The sequence below is a fragment of the Podarcis liolepis genome, assembly GCF_965112155.1.
Source record: "Podarcis liolepis genome assembly, chromosome: 2".
In the NCBI taxonomy this organism is placed as follows: Eukaryota; Metazoa; Chordata; class Lepidosauria; order Squamata; family Lacertidae; genus Podarcis; species Podarcis liolepis.
This window is the reverse complement of record NC_139555.1, coordinates 61,037,568-61,050,349: the sequence shown is the minus strand read 5'-3', so window position 1 is coordinate 61,050,349 and position 12,782 is coordinate 61,037,568. Positions and strand designations below refer to the sequence as shown.

At 40.5% G+C, this 12,782-nt stretch overlaps 1 protein-coding gene across 3 annotated transcripts in view; it reads left to right on the top strand.

The window, feature by feature from the left end:
• Positions 1-12,782, top strand: part of RASGEF1C (RasGEF domain family member 1C) — a 79,680-nt gene that overhangs the window by 17,440 nt on the left and 49,458 nt on the right. The gene's annotated exons all lie outside the window — the stretch shown is intronic.

Genomic DNA, 12,782 nt, shown 5'->3' with positions numbered 1-12,782 from the left:
TAATGAGGAAACAGAATAGAATGGACTTATGAACAAACACATGCAAAATTCCACATGCAGGATGGAAATAAATCGATCTGTCTACATGGTTGGGGTGGGGTGAAGATGGAGAGATTGGAGGAAAATGAAAGAAATGCATTGCCTTCTTTGACTTGATATATACATCAGAAAATTTATTCTCTGTAATAGCATGCCCAACAGTTTAAATAACTTCTCTCTCCTCACCCCAAAAGTCCTTTCAATTATTCCCATCATCCCACATCTATTAATGGTGTCATTTCCCTTTAATGGAGCCCATGGGATTCTGTGAGTACACACCACATAAAAATTACATTTACTATCTGTGGAACTGACTGTTTTTGGAAGCAAAAACTATGTTTTCCTTCAATGCTGCCTTTTGTGCTTAGGCGCTAGTGCTTGAGGCAGAGCATTTCATGAAAGATTTATGTAAAGCAGGGGCTGTTCTCTGAGGCAGCAAGAGAAAGTTGTGTTGCAGCATGCTAATGCAGAGTGGAGCTGAAGGGTTTTGTTCAACATGCATAATATAGCACAGGTTGGCACAGCCCAAGATTTCATTTTGGGAGGGAAAAACTTTAGTGGCATTTTATAGCCTTAGGTTGATACATGTTAAATCTAGCAGCACAGGAGAAAGGTCCCAGCCATGCACTGGTGGATTCCTAAGTGTGAATCTAGCAGTTACTGAAAAATAAGCATCCTCATGGTACACACACACTCTACGCGACACAACACAAACATCCAAAATACAGCTCTTAAGAGAGGAATCACATCAGTTTGTTATTCTGAATTCTAGTTATTTAGGGACTAGAAAAAATTAATCCTGTTCACAGGATTTTTGTGTTTCTGAGGTACCATTTGTTGGGAAGCTTTTCTCTCATGGCTTATACAGTAGTACCTCGGGTTAAGAACTTAATTCGTTCTGGAGGGCTGTTCTTAACCTGAAACTGTTCTTAACCTGAAGCACCACTTTAGCTAATGGGGCCTCCCGCTGCCACTGTGCTGCCGCCGCACAATTTCTGTTCTCATCCTGAGGTAAAGTTCTTAACCTGAGGTACTATTTCTGGGTTAGCGGAGTCTGTAACCTGAAGCATCTGTAACCTGAGGTACCACTGTATCCTTATAGTAGCCATGAAGTGACAATTAATGTGGGATATAGTAGTAGTTCAGGCCCCCAAGCTGTAGAAGTCTTTAAAGGCAAACACTAGCATTTTGAAGTAGTCTGTCAGCCAGCAAAGCTGTGTGAGCGTTGGCAAGATACGTTCCCACCAGTCAGTAATTTTGTGCATTGGATTCTGATGAAGCAGTGTTCCTTGGAGAGATCTTGGGTCTGGCAGAGGCAAAGTAGAATCTGTAAGTCAGAGCAGGGACACCTGAAGTGCGTCATGGTGCTTTGGCTATCCAGGCACTTTTAAAAAATGCTGCAGACAAGCATCTGCTGAAAGTGAAAGCAATTTCTCTCAACTACAATAATGCCAGTTAACCCCATTCAGGACCAGGGAGTCCTCCACACCTGCCTGCCTCATGTCCCCCCCCCCCCAAAAAAAAATCCTGTCTTGTCAGGATTCAACCTCGATCAGTTGTAGGGATCCCAGAGTGGTGATGGCTGCAGAGCCAATCCAACATTCCTGCCACCATTCCCTGCACTGAACTGCCACATCTTGTGCCTCTACCTCTAAAGAACCAGCAGTGATATTCAATGTTGGGAAGGCAATTGAACAACACTGCTCTGCCTGTATCATCTCACTGACCACTATTGATGGAGGGAAAGCTCCGCTATGATTGATGAGTCAACCTTGCAATCAGAGGGAATTATGTTATCCAGAAAGCTAATCCCTTTTAGTTCTTCCCACCTCAAAGTCAACTTTAAACATGCCTGGCACAAAATTCGAATTACATGCAACAAAAATCCCTGGACCAGTTTGTCTTCAATTTGGCAGGTTTCTTATACACAGACACCTCTCCTGTCTGCAGTTTCCAGACCAATTGTCCCTCAAACACTACTGGAGACTGATGCATTTTTTTTCACTCTCTCTAAAACTGTAATGACTGCCTTTGCAAGAAAAACACTGCACCTGACCTGCAGTTTGGCAAAATTCTTGCCCTCTGAAGGAGTGATATTGCCTGCAAATTGCATGCTATTCTTCCCAAAAATAAACAGATTATAGATGTTTCCTTTAAAAGCAACAACAACATCAAATTCCAAAGGTTTCTAGCACGAAAGCCCCTGAACCTACTTGCCTTTAATTTGGCAGACTTTGCCCACTCTGGAGGGGCTAGTGTACCTGGAAATTTCATTCACTTCTTTCAAAAGATACCAAAAGGTACAGCTGTTAAATATATATATATATCTTAGGAACGTAGATATCCATGCAACTTCAGCACTCCCTTTTGAGAACCTGTCTTCCCAACGTCATATAAAAATGTTAGCTTATATGGTGGGACACTGCCTTGCACTATTATTATTATTATTTATTGACTTTATATACTGCCATATACCCGGAGGTCTTGGGGCGGTTCACTACCCCATTTCTTTTTCTCATGAAGGCTTCTGCATGCTTCTTTAATATTTTCAACTTGTTTTGTAACAGAAGGCAGAAAATAATGCTTGTAGCAGATTATTCAATCTCCAGAGCAAACATTAAAGTTTGCAACTATCTTTGGAGGGAATACACAATGGCAAAACCCAAAGCTGAAACATGTCATTGTAGCGGAAAACAGGTTACTCTGCCTATATCAGTCGGCTTGTCAAGATGAGCTTGGATTGCTTTTTCTTTGGGGGTTCTACCCAAGGGAAGGTGAATTGTTGCGCTGGGAAATAAGAACTCAGCAAAAAATGATGAAGGACGCCTCAGATGGAATCTTATCTCAAAACCATAACAAGAAAAGATAATGGGCTGGATGTAGTGATGTGACCAGCCTTTGTAATTACACAGTTTAGAATGCAAACTTGGTACCCTTATGAAATGCACCAGTCTTTTGAATCATTCTGTCTCCACCCCAATTCTTCTCTGTTTTGGTTTGTAATTCTAACCAAATAAGTATTCTCTCCTCCCTCTCCCATTTACCAAATTACTCGACCACAGCTGGTGTGCTGGTGGCAACAGTAGGGTCTTTTTCTTTCTGTCCTCTCTCTTCCTGATCAAGTATGTTCAGAAGCCTAAGAGATGTAACTTTCCCAGAGTGCCCAATCACTTTCTGGAACTCTGGGGGAAATACATTTCCCATCATCCATAGTGGTAGCAGGTAGCAACATTGTTGCAGCAAGAATATTTGTACTGGGTCTGGGGAGAAGAAAGAAGAAACAGCCACAACAGCAGCTGCCACTGATACTACCACCATCACTGCCATAGCCTAGTAAGGCATTAGGGCAGGCGTTCCCAACCTGCAGCCCTCCAGATGTTTTGGTCTACAACTCCCATGATCCTTAGCTAACAGGACCAGTGGTCAGGGATGATGGGAATTGTAGTCCAAAACATCTGGAGGGTCGATGGTTGGGGATGCCTGCATTAGGGGAATCATGAGGGTTTGGAGCTCACAGGAGGCTGGGAGAAGGGATTCAGACCCACTGTGGTCTGAAATACCTAAATAAGGAGCAGCACAAAACCCAAATTGGGCTCAGAATTAATTGTGATGTTTTCCATTTGACATCATATCAAGGTGGCTAAATAAAGGGTGGAGAATGGATCTGTATAGCAAGAGAATTCTCTGTCTTATTTAATAACAACAAAGGTTCTACTGTCTGGACAAAAGCCAGGGACTGTGGGAGGAAAACATCCTAATCAGAAATGAAAAATTCCTTCCAGTAGCACCTTAAAGACCAACTAAGTTAGTTCTTGGTATGAGCTTTCGTGTGCATGCACACTTCTTCAGATACTCATACCAAGAACTAACTCAGTTGGTCTTTAAGGTGCTACTGGAAGGAATTTTTTATTTTGACTATGGCAGACCAACACGGCTACCTATCTACTACTGTAATCAGAAATGGTTTGCGTAAGGAATATAGTAGGTTCATCTCTGCAAAGAGGAACAAATCTACTTTAGCCTTCTGTCAGGATCAAATGAATGAAGAAGGATCAGAACAGTCATTCCTTTTTTCAGTGATGAGTATAGGCTGCAGTCATGGTTCATGATGAGGTATTATAGGTGATTCATCTGCAATAAGAGGTGGAAGCTGTTGATAAACACAATAACCAGCCCCAGTGCTCAGAGCTAGTAATTTGGTTGTGATAAGCCAATGCTTCCCAGCAACTTCAGAGGCAACAAAGAACACCAGGTATGGATATAAAATTGTCCTGATCTTCTACGGCTTTATCAAATATATGATTATATTCTGAGGAAATTAGACTTTATATGAATGTCAGGTCAGCAGCAATATGTCTGTTTCACATTAAGGTCAGCAGCTACTGGAGGTCCCTGAACTAAATCCCTACCAAAGGACACTGTCTGCCCTTGCCAGTTCCCAATCCAGAGGACAGAGAGATGGTGAAAGGAAAGTGGCGTCAATGGAACAGGAAGACACATGTTGCAAACTTGTCTCTCTGTGGCATAGAGTCTGCACTTCTGACTATATTCACAAACTGACCCTCCAATGAATCTAGTTGAAAACTAATGACATATATCCTATAGAGACTGCTAATCAGTTTTGCAGGTGACACTTAAGCTGGGAAGAGCATCTCATAAAAAAATAATACCATAATTCAAATCTTCTTCAGAGGCTGGAATGCTGGGATAAACACTTAAGGTGTTCAGCTGAGATAAATGTAAAGTCCTGTATTTAGGGCTCCAAAACCAATAGCAACAATATAGGATGGGGGAGACCTGGCTTGGCAGTTGTGATGCTTGGTACCTTTACATGCTTCTCTCTTGAATTTCATCTTGACCATTTGATGTAACCTATAGATGCTGATGCAACTATAGCAGCAACTTGTTTGAGGCAGATGGGGTTTGTTGTTCTCACAACCCTGCACATCAGTGACCCAAACACCTTTGGGATGGTGATAAATGATTCATCTCCTGTCATGTTCAATTTTTGTGCCTCTTAAGAGCTTTATGAGACATGCTGTGATACATCTGACAACAGTGGTTATCCTTAGTATATTAGCAGTGGCCTGCTATGGTATTCTGGCTCAAGAATCCATCTACTCTGAGCATAAGTAAAATGATACACTGCTTCAGCCTGCTGATACAATTCCTAGCTGCCATGTAGATTCTGAGGCTGTGTCTCATGGAAATTTCTTCTAAGCATCTTGCACAATAATGGGCGATTGAACTAAGAATGCACTAGCAATTCCTCTGAAAATAAGTTTGGCTGGACTTTGGTTTTCCTTGATTTACACCATGTAGATTTAAATAAGACGCTTGCATTCTAAAACATGGGAAATGTTTTGCTATTGTTGTAACTTACTAGTACTTGTGGAGATTATATTATATACATATCTGGCATTTGAACTATCCTAATGCATCTATTTTAACAATGGGATGTATATGGGCTGCTGCTGCTTCAGCACATTTTGTGTAAACTCTGTTTGCATTGAAATAGAAATAATTCATAGCATTTTTGTGTGAAAGAAAAAGAGAAGCATATGAAAATAAAACAATTGGAAACAGAGTAGAGAAGATGCAGACAGTATATCATTATGGTGCAAATACTATTACTTCCGCTGTAAGAATTTAGCACATTTTTAAAACAGAAATGTTGGATGGGAGATTAAAACCTGATTCATTTAATCTCTATCTGCCTCTAGCCTATAAACCAGGAATGTTTCATTCACTGTATAGTCACTGTGGAGAAATAAAGAAAGCAAAGTCACCTGAGCTGTAAGAGGAGAAAAACAGGCGAGTCCATGGAGTTTAAATTGATACCCCTTCAGCAGCCAAATGTTTAATAAAGAATATTAATGTTAATGGTCTTGCTCTTCAAGAAGTGTAAGAGCACAAAAAGATAAGAGGCCTGCTGGATCAGGCCTAAGATCTACCCAGCCTAGCACCCTGTTCCCATGTTGGCCAGCCAGAGTGCTGTAGCATTCTCCTCATTCGAGAGCCCCAGCAACTGGTGTTCAGAGGCATGCTTCCTCTGATCTTGGGTGCAGCAATAGCCTTATCCTCCATGAATTTGTTTAATTCCCTTTTGGAGCAACCCAAGTTGGCGACCATGACAATGGGAACTAATATTGTGGTAGCCAACTCCATAGTTTATCTATGCAGGAAGCAGCTGAGTAGGAAGGGCAGCGAACAGGAATTCAGGCGCGTTGTAGGTTTGGTGAAAGGATCCTATGTGATGAAGGGCAGTCTACAAAATTTACAAAGATGGTAATAATGTGCCATTGATTGCTGAGCACACACCATCCATGTCCCAAATGGCAAGCAGTCTGCTGTGCATACTAATTCCAGGCTCCCCCCACCCCTATTTCAGTGTAGAAAAATGCTTCCTGTGAAGAAAAGGAATAGCGTTTGAAGTAGCCCAAAAATTATTTTGTACCAATGTGGCTGACGTTAAGAGGTGTGTGTATGTATTCTTTACAATAGTGGTTTTCAACATTTGGGGAGATTTAGGTGGTGCAGCTTGCCATTCAAGGCTGAAAAAAACCCTCCAGGACCAACATATCAGATTCTTTAGAGATAAAGGACTGTATTCAACTAAATTCTTACGCTAGCAGAAGCCAACACAATAATTTCTGCTAGTGCAGTGGTGCTTTCCCCCTTCCCCTGTGTACCCCCTGTGCCCTCCCAAAATATCTAGAATGGTGCACAAGTAGAGGATGGAGAAGATGGTTCCATTGGACAAACGGAAAAGTGTGTGCTGATGGAACAATCTTCTTAGTGCCACTTTGAATTTAACCTAGTGAAACTCTGTTTTGCTTTGTATCTTTCCCACCACCACAATTTTCCATCTATCTGTCTATCTATCTATCTATCTATCTATCTATCTATCTATCTATCCACCCATCCATCCATCCATCCATCCATCCATCCATCCATCCATCTATCTATCTATCATATATCTATCTATTCAAGGTAATGAATAAAAATAAAATAGTGGTGGTGCTACCATTGAGACTCAGTGTGTGATGCAGTTTTTGTACCAATTCAAGAGGTACAGACCAATGCTTTACAGGAGGATGGAACTTGTTTATATGGTTCCCAGCAGCTCCCAACTTTACCACACAATTTCCAATCTATTGTCTGCATGTTTTGTATAGATCCAGCACAGACAGTGTGGCATACTCGAGATGTTGAACTACAACGCCCATCACCCCTGCCCACTGGCCATGCTGGCTATGGCTGATGGGAGCTGTAGCTCAACAACATCTGTAGTGCTCCTGTAATAGGCAGTTTACAAAGGGAGAGTAGAAGAATAAATGTATATTCTAGGAGAGGAACATAAGAGGCTAATGTTTGTCTAACAATCATTAGAGTGCTTGACGTATAGTTTCTTCTGATACCAGTATGAGGGGGAAATATTTTGAATGGTGGGCATCCTTGAAACCTTCTCAGGGGCTCTTGCATAGTTCTGACTTTGTAGGAAAGTGCAGGTGTGAGGTGATTTAACTTTCCTTTAACATTGGTGACAAATGGTCAGTGTACACCTTCTGAACCTTCTGGATGGAAAATAATTGTTGTTTTTGATTATTATACTGGTGTGTTGCTGACTTTTGGACTGTTTTAGACTGCTAAAACATGTTTATTTTAGACTACTAAAGCATGTTTATAAATGTTTATTCTTATTTAAATATGATGTATTTGTCTTATATGTGTTGCCTTATAAGGGCCTTACCCTAAAAGACAACCTTAAAAATATTTAAACAAACAAAAATAAATGAAGCACATAAGAATTGCTATAGTTTGAAACCTATAGCCACTTGAGCAGAAACATTATTTAAGCACACACACGCAGAACCAGTGAGCGTGCCACACTTTTTAAAGAGCTCACAAACCTCTGGATTACAGACAGATCAAAGTAGATACACAAATGGGAAATTGTGGCAACTTCATACAAACCTGACATAAATGCAGCATGACTTTAAATTTAAATTTTAAAGGAGAGCTTCAAAAATTTTGTATGGTAAGCCTACAGCTATACTCATTTTAAATCACTGAAGCTGAATCTTTAAAAGAACAAGCCTGAATTTTAAGTAGCTTTGTTGCCTTATCGCTTGCAAGTCACTGCTCACTGGAGAATCTGCCAAGTCTAAGTGTTAGTTGCTCTTTTCATATTTTACTGTTTGTTGTAGAATTACAGAATTATAGAGTCAGTGGGGATCAAAAGGCCATCTATGCTGCCTGCCTCCAGACTCGGTGCCCATTAAACATCCCTTTGCCTTTGAAAACCTGGAAGTCATACCAATGGAAGGGAGAGAAGAAAACATGAGATTCTGGGGTGGGGAGCAAGATTCAGCAAAGTTCAAAGGTCCTCTCTTACATGCATTCGAGGTTACAGTTTAAGTGCATGTTGTGTGATAGCAAGTACGTGTCCTTGTTATGCTTTTGAAAAGCTGTACCAATCTTTTGAATTACACTTTAAAAAAATTAAGCAAACGGAGACTGGTGTTTCTGGCATGCAAACCTGGTATAAAGTAAGGTGGGAGTGATTTGCCCATTCCCAGAGTGGGGAGACATGGTTCTCTCCATACGCAGAATCCTGGATAGAGTCTGTTTCCAGCTGTGTTCTCTGAGTCTCTGTCCCTGGAGGTACCGATAACGCTTGTCATACACCATCATCATAAGCAAAACAAATTGCTTCCATAGCAATGTCAGTTTAGCTTTACTTTTAACTTCCTCCTTTCTAAATCTGCTAAATCGTCTTTGGGTTTGGTAGAGCAGAAATGCTGCACTACAGATCAAGAAAGGCCAAACTTTTTTGCTGCTTTGCCAAGAACTGCTTCTGAAAGAGGATTAAATACCAGCACGCGTTTCCTAAAGAGGAATAAAGCAAATGCTTCCTGGGCAAAAATAAGTGATAATTAAGGTCTGCATTTGGGAAGCTATGGATAGGGCTTCTCTCTTCTTCCATGGCTTAGCACATCTTAGAGCCCTGTTGCATTCCTGTGCCAGAAATCTTGCCCATTCATTTCCCACATCTGGCCATAGCAGATGTGATGGATAGTAGGACAACCCCACCCCCCATACACCAGCACTGCAGTAAAAAAAATAGCATTCTGGAAGTTACTGGTGATGCCAACACTTAAAGCTTTAGAGTTTAGATTCACATGTTGGATCTAAGCCTAGCACACAAATTAGAAACTGTAGCTTTCTTTTAGCACAGGGCTGCCTTCTGGTGACTTTCTTCTTTTCTCCCACAGGGTTAGTGCTCATAGAAAACAGGTCTTGGAGAATGAAGAAGTGTGGCATAAAATCAGCACTTTGCAGGGCTGATCCTTCCCATTCTGATTTGATCAGTTCGGGGAGGGGGGAGTGATTCCAAGCACGGAACGCAGAGAACCCCTGCCATACACATGGTAGGTAGGAGTCACTGGATTTAAAAAGAGGCACAGAAAAGTTTGCCAGGCACCTGGAACTGGTATGATGAGTCTGGGGCTAGGCACAGGGAGCTGTCCACTTCCAAGTTAAGAAGGCTGGTGCTGAATAGGCTTCTGTTGAGATAAGCAGCACAGGATGTTTATGTAAGTGTCAAAAGATTTTTAAACTGCTCTTCTTCAACTGGATAACATGGCACTGTACAAAGGAAGTCCAAAACCGTTCACAAAACCATACAATACAACCAAATAAAAACAACATTAAGGGTCAGTAAAACACAATAGGCCAAAGAAAATAACTAAAATGCCCAAGAAAAAAAGACGTTTTGACAAGGTGCCAAACAGATAACCAAACTAGCTGATGCTGTGTCCGAATCAGATCATTTTCCCTTGGCTGCTAGATGCTTCCCTCACGTGCATCTTCCCAGAGAAACTATTGGGGGGGGCACTTAGGCCTTCTGTTTGCCAGAGCTATACATTCTGGGAATTTTCCAAGCAGCTGTGTAATCTGTACTGTGCTTTCTGGCACTTGCCTCAGCTCAAGCGCTCTGTCTTCTTGAGAATCCCTTTAGAATGCAGCTCAGTGTTGAACAAGATGTGCATAATGAAAAAAATATATTGCCAGGACTTTCAAAGTGTGAAATGGGTTCCTATGGAACCATAAGGAGAAGCAGGTACTCCCTTGACATCCTCTGCAGCCCAGTGATTGTGTATGCTTCACTGGAGCACAGAGTGCTGAGCTGCTCTCCCTACTCAGTCAGAGGTAGAAACCGATGGGGAGACATCTTGCTTTGCTGCATCAAATAACACGGCTTAAGTCAAACAGAGCAAATGCACAGGATTTTTGCGATGGATTTTGACTTCAAGAAGGCATAATTAGCTTTGATTCATGTGCTCCACATTAATTGGTTTTGCGGGCTGGACCAGACGTGTGCTAATCATAGTACTTCTATGTGCTCCATTCATACGAACACAAGGACAACTCATGGGCCATAATAAGACCCCTGAAGCAATAAATCTGTTAGTGGGGTAGACTGCTGTAGCTTGATTCACAAATGCCTAGTTTGTACAACTCATAAGCATCCTTTGTATAATGCAATGTGTGACAGAAGATGCTGTGATTTCCTATCCTTTTTTCTTTTCTTTTTTGGAGGCAATATAAATCCCTTAAAGGAGTCAGAATTAATTGGTTTTAAAAGTCTGTTTTGAAGTTTGAACTATTGGGAGAATGGAGCTCATCTGCCCACCTTAGCTGTTGATCCCATTGCTTGTTGCTTGCACATATATTGAACCCCTGCAGAAGAAGAAATTGAAGCATATCTCCCAAGTTCCTTTCGGCTGAAATGAACAATGCACCTCATATTTTGGAAATAACTTTTCGCGCTTCCAGCCCCACCAAGAGGTCCTGAAAATTGAACCTGGGACCACATGCACAGGAGATGCTCTACCACTGATCTGCGGCCCACTGAGATTAACTCCCCTTTGAAACCAACACCTTTAAAAGTGACTTTGGTTGTCTTGTGCTTGCCCAAGATTACTTAGCATTTGGCTGTGGAGTACTGTATTGTTAGAATTTTTGTTGTCACACATAAACAAGCTATAACCTTTATGAATTGCACAACCTATGAAAATATGAGTGCTTTATTATTTATTTACTTGTTTGCTACATTTCTATTCTGCCCAACAGCAATATATGAGTGTATATCATTAAAAATAAAACAGTTACCTAATAAGATGAAACCATAAAATCTAAACACAGCATAAATCAGGAGCAGTGGATAAAAACAATAAAACAACACTAATAGGTGGAGCAATAATGTTCACGGATCTTAAAACTCTAGAAATATCAAACAATCTGTACATCACTAGAACTTTTTAAATATTAAAATACTGATCTTCCATACTTCCAGTGATCTTCTTAATGTTCCGATATATAGCAAACACTGTTACTTTGTGGTATAAATTGACTTGAGTGTTGATTTTCTTTTCAAGCAAGAAAACAAGTTTCTGCCTCTCCCCCATGGCACACACTATTAATCTCTGCTTGGTTAGCTTTGATATTTGAGTATCATCAAGCGAATGATGTATGTTAAAGAAATACATACATTAGCTCTGACCAGTTCTGCTAAAGATTAGGACAATATTGGCATTCAGTCCAACATTTTACAGTAGTGTCAAAAACTATTATCAGTGAAGTCACAAATCTGATCCAAGAGAAACATAGATATTTCACATTCATGAAGCATCATTTATACCTGGAAGAGTCTCTGTATATTATCATATTTCCATTCAGGGCAACAATCCAACCAATAAATCAGGTTCATAGTATTTTCACATTGGTCATGAACATTCTTCATGTGCTGATTGGGTGATGTTTAATATTAATTGCAACGTGGTTCAATTAACCATAGTGTCAAGTTGACAGGTTGCTCCTGGCTCTGCTTGGTTTGCAGTGGATTGGTGATGAATATTTATAGATTGAGAAAGATGCTTTTACTTCATCCAACAATACATTTTATTTGTTAACTGAAAAGCCCTTGAAATATACACAGCCTGCTACGCCATGTCCAAAACCACTTTTGCATCTCTGTGTGTATGCAAGTATACACAGATATCTGAGTGGTGGGTGGGTGTGGACATGAATTGTAGATTGGTGCAGGTGATTTATTATTTCTTAAGTTTCTCTGACAGACACCATGAAGGCAGTTTTCATATGCATTCTCTTATTTTTGATGTGGAGACAAGTAACAGGAGGTGTTAATAAATGAAAAGGCTTTGTGAGTGAAGCATTGTTACATGCAGCTTTCTGCAGAAACTGCAGAATTGTGATACTACTGCAGAATTGTGAGAGAAGCAATCAGCGGGTAATATAAGTTGCATTCTAATAGTTATACAAGTTTTTTATTCACTGTCCAGTTGAGAGGTGAAAATGAGGGTGATTTTTGTTAGAGTTTTAGCCAAGAAGACATGAGTATGAGATATTATGTTGCTTTTTCTTTTCTTTTTAAATCGTTTACATATTTGCCATTGTGGTTCTAAGAGCATCATATTGATTTGGCCTTCATTTAGATGAGCAGCAGTGTGTCTGGATTAACCCCAAGATTGAAAGAGAGTGATTCTGATCTCACCTCACTGTCATGCTGCTGCTGGGATTTCACTTGTCACACGCAATTTGCTTATACTGAACAGTGAAACCATACTTGATAGCAATCTTTGCTGGCCACCTTGATCATCTCAACAATAGGGTACTTAATTAATAAATACTTATTTGGATTTCCTTTCCCAGTGACA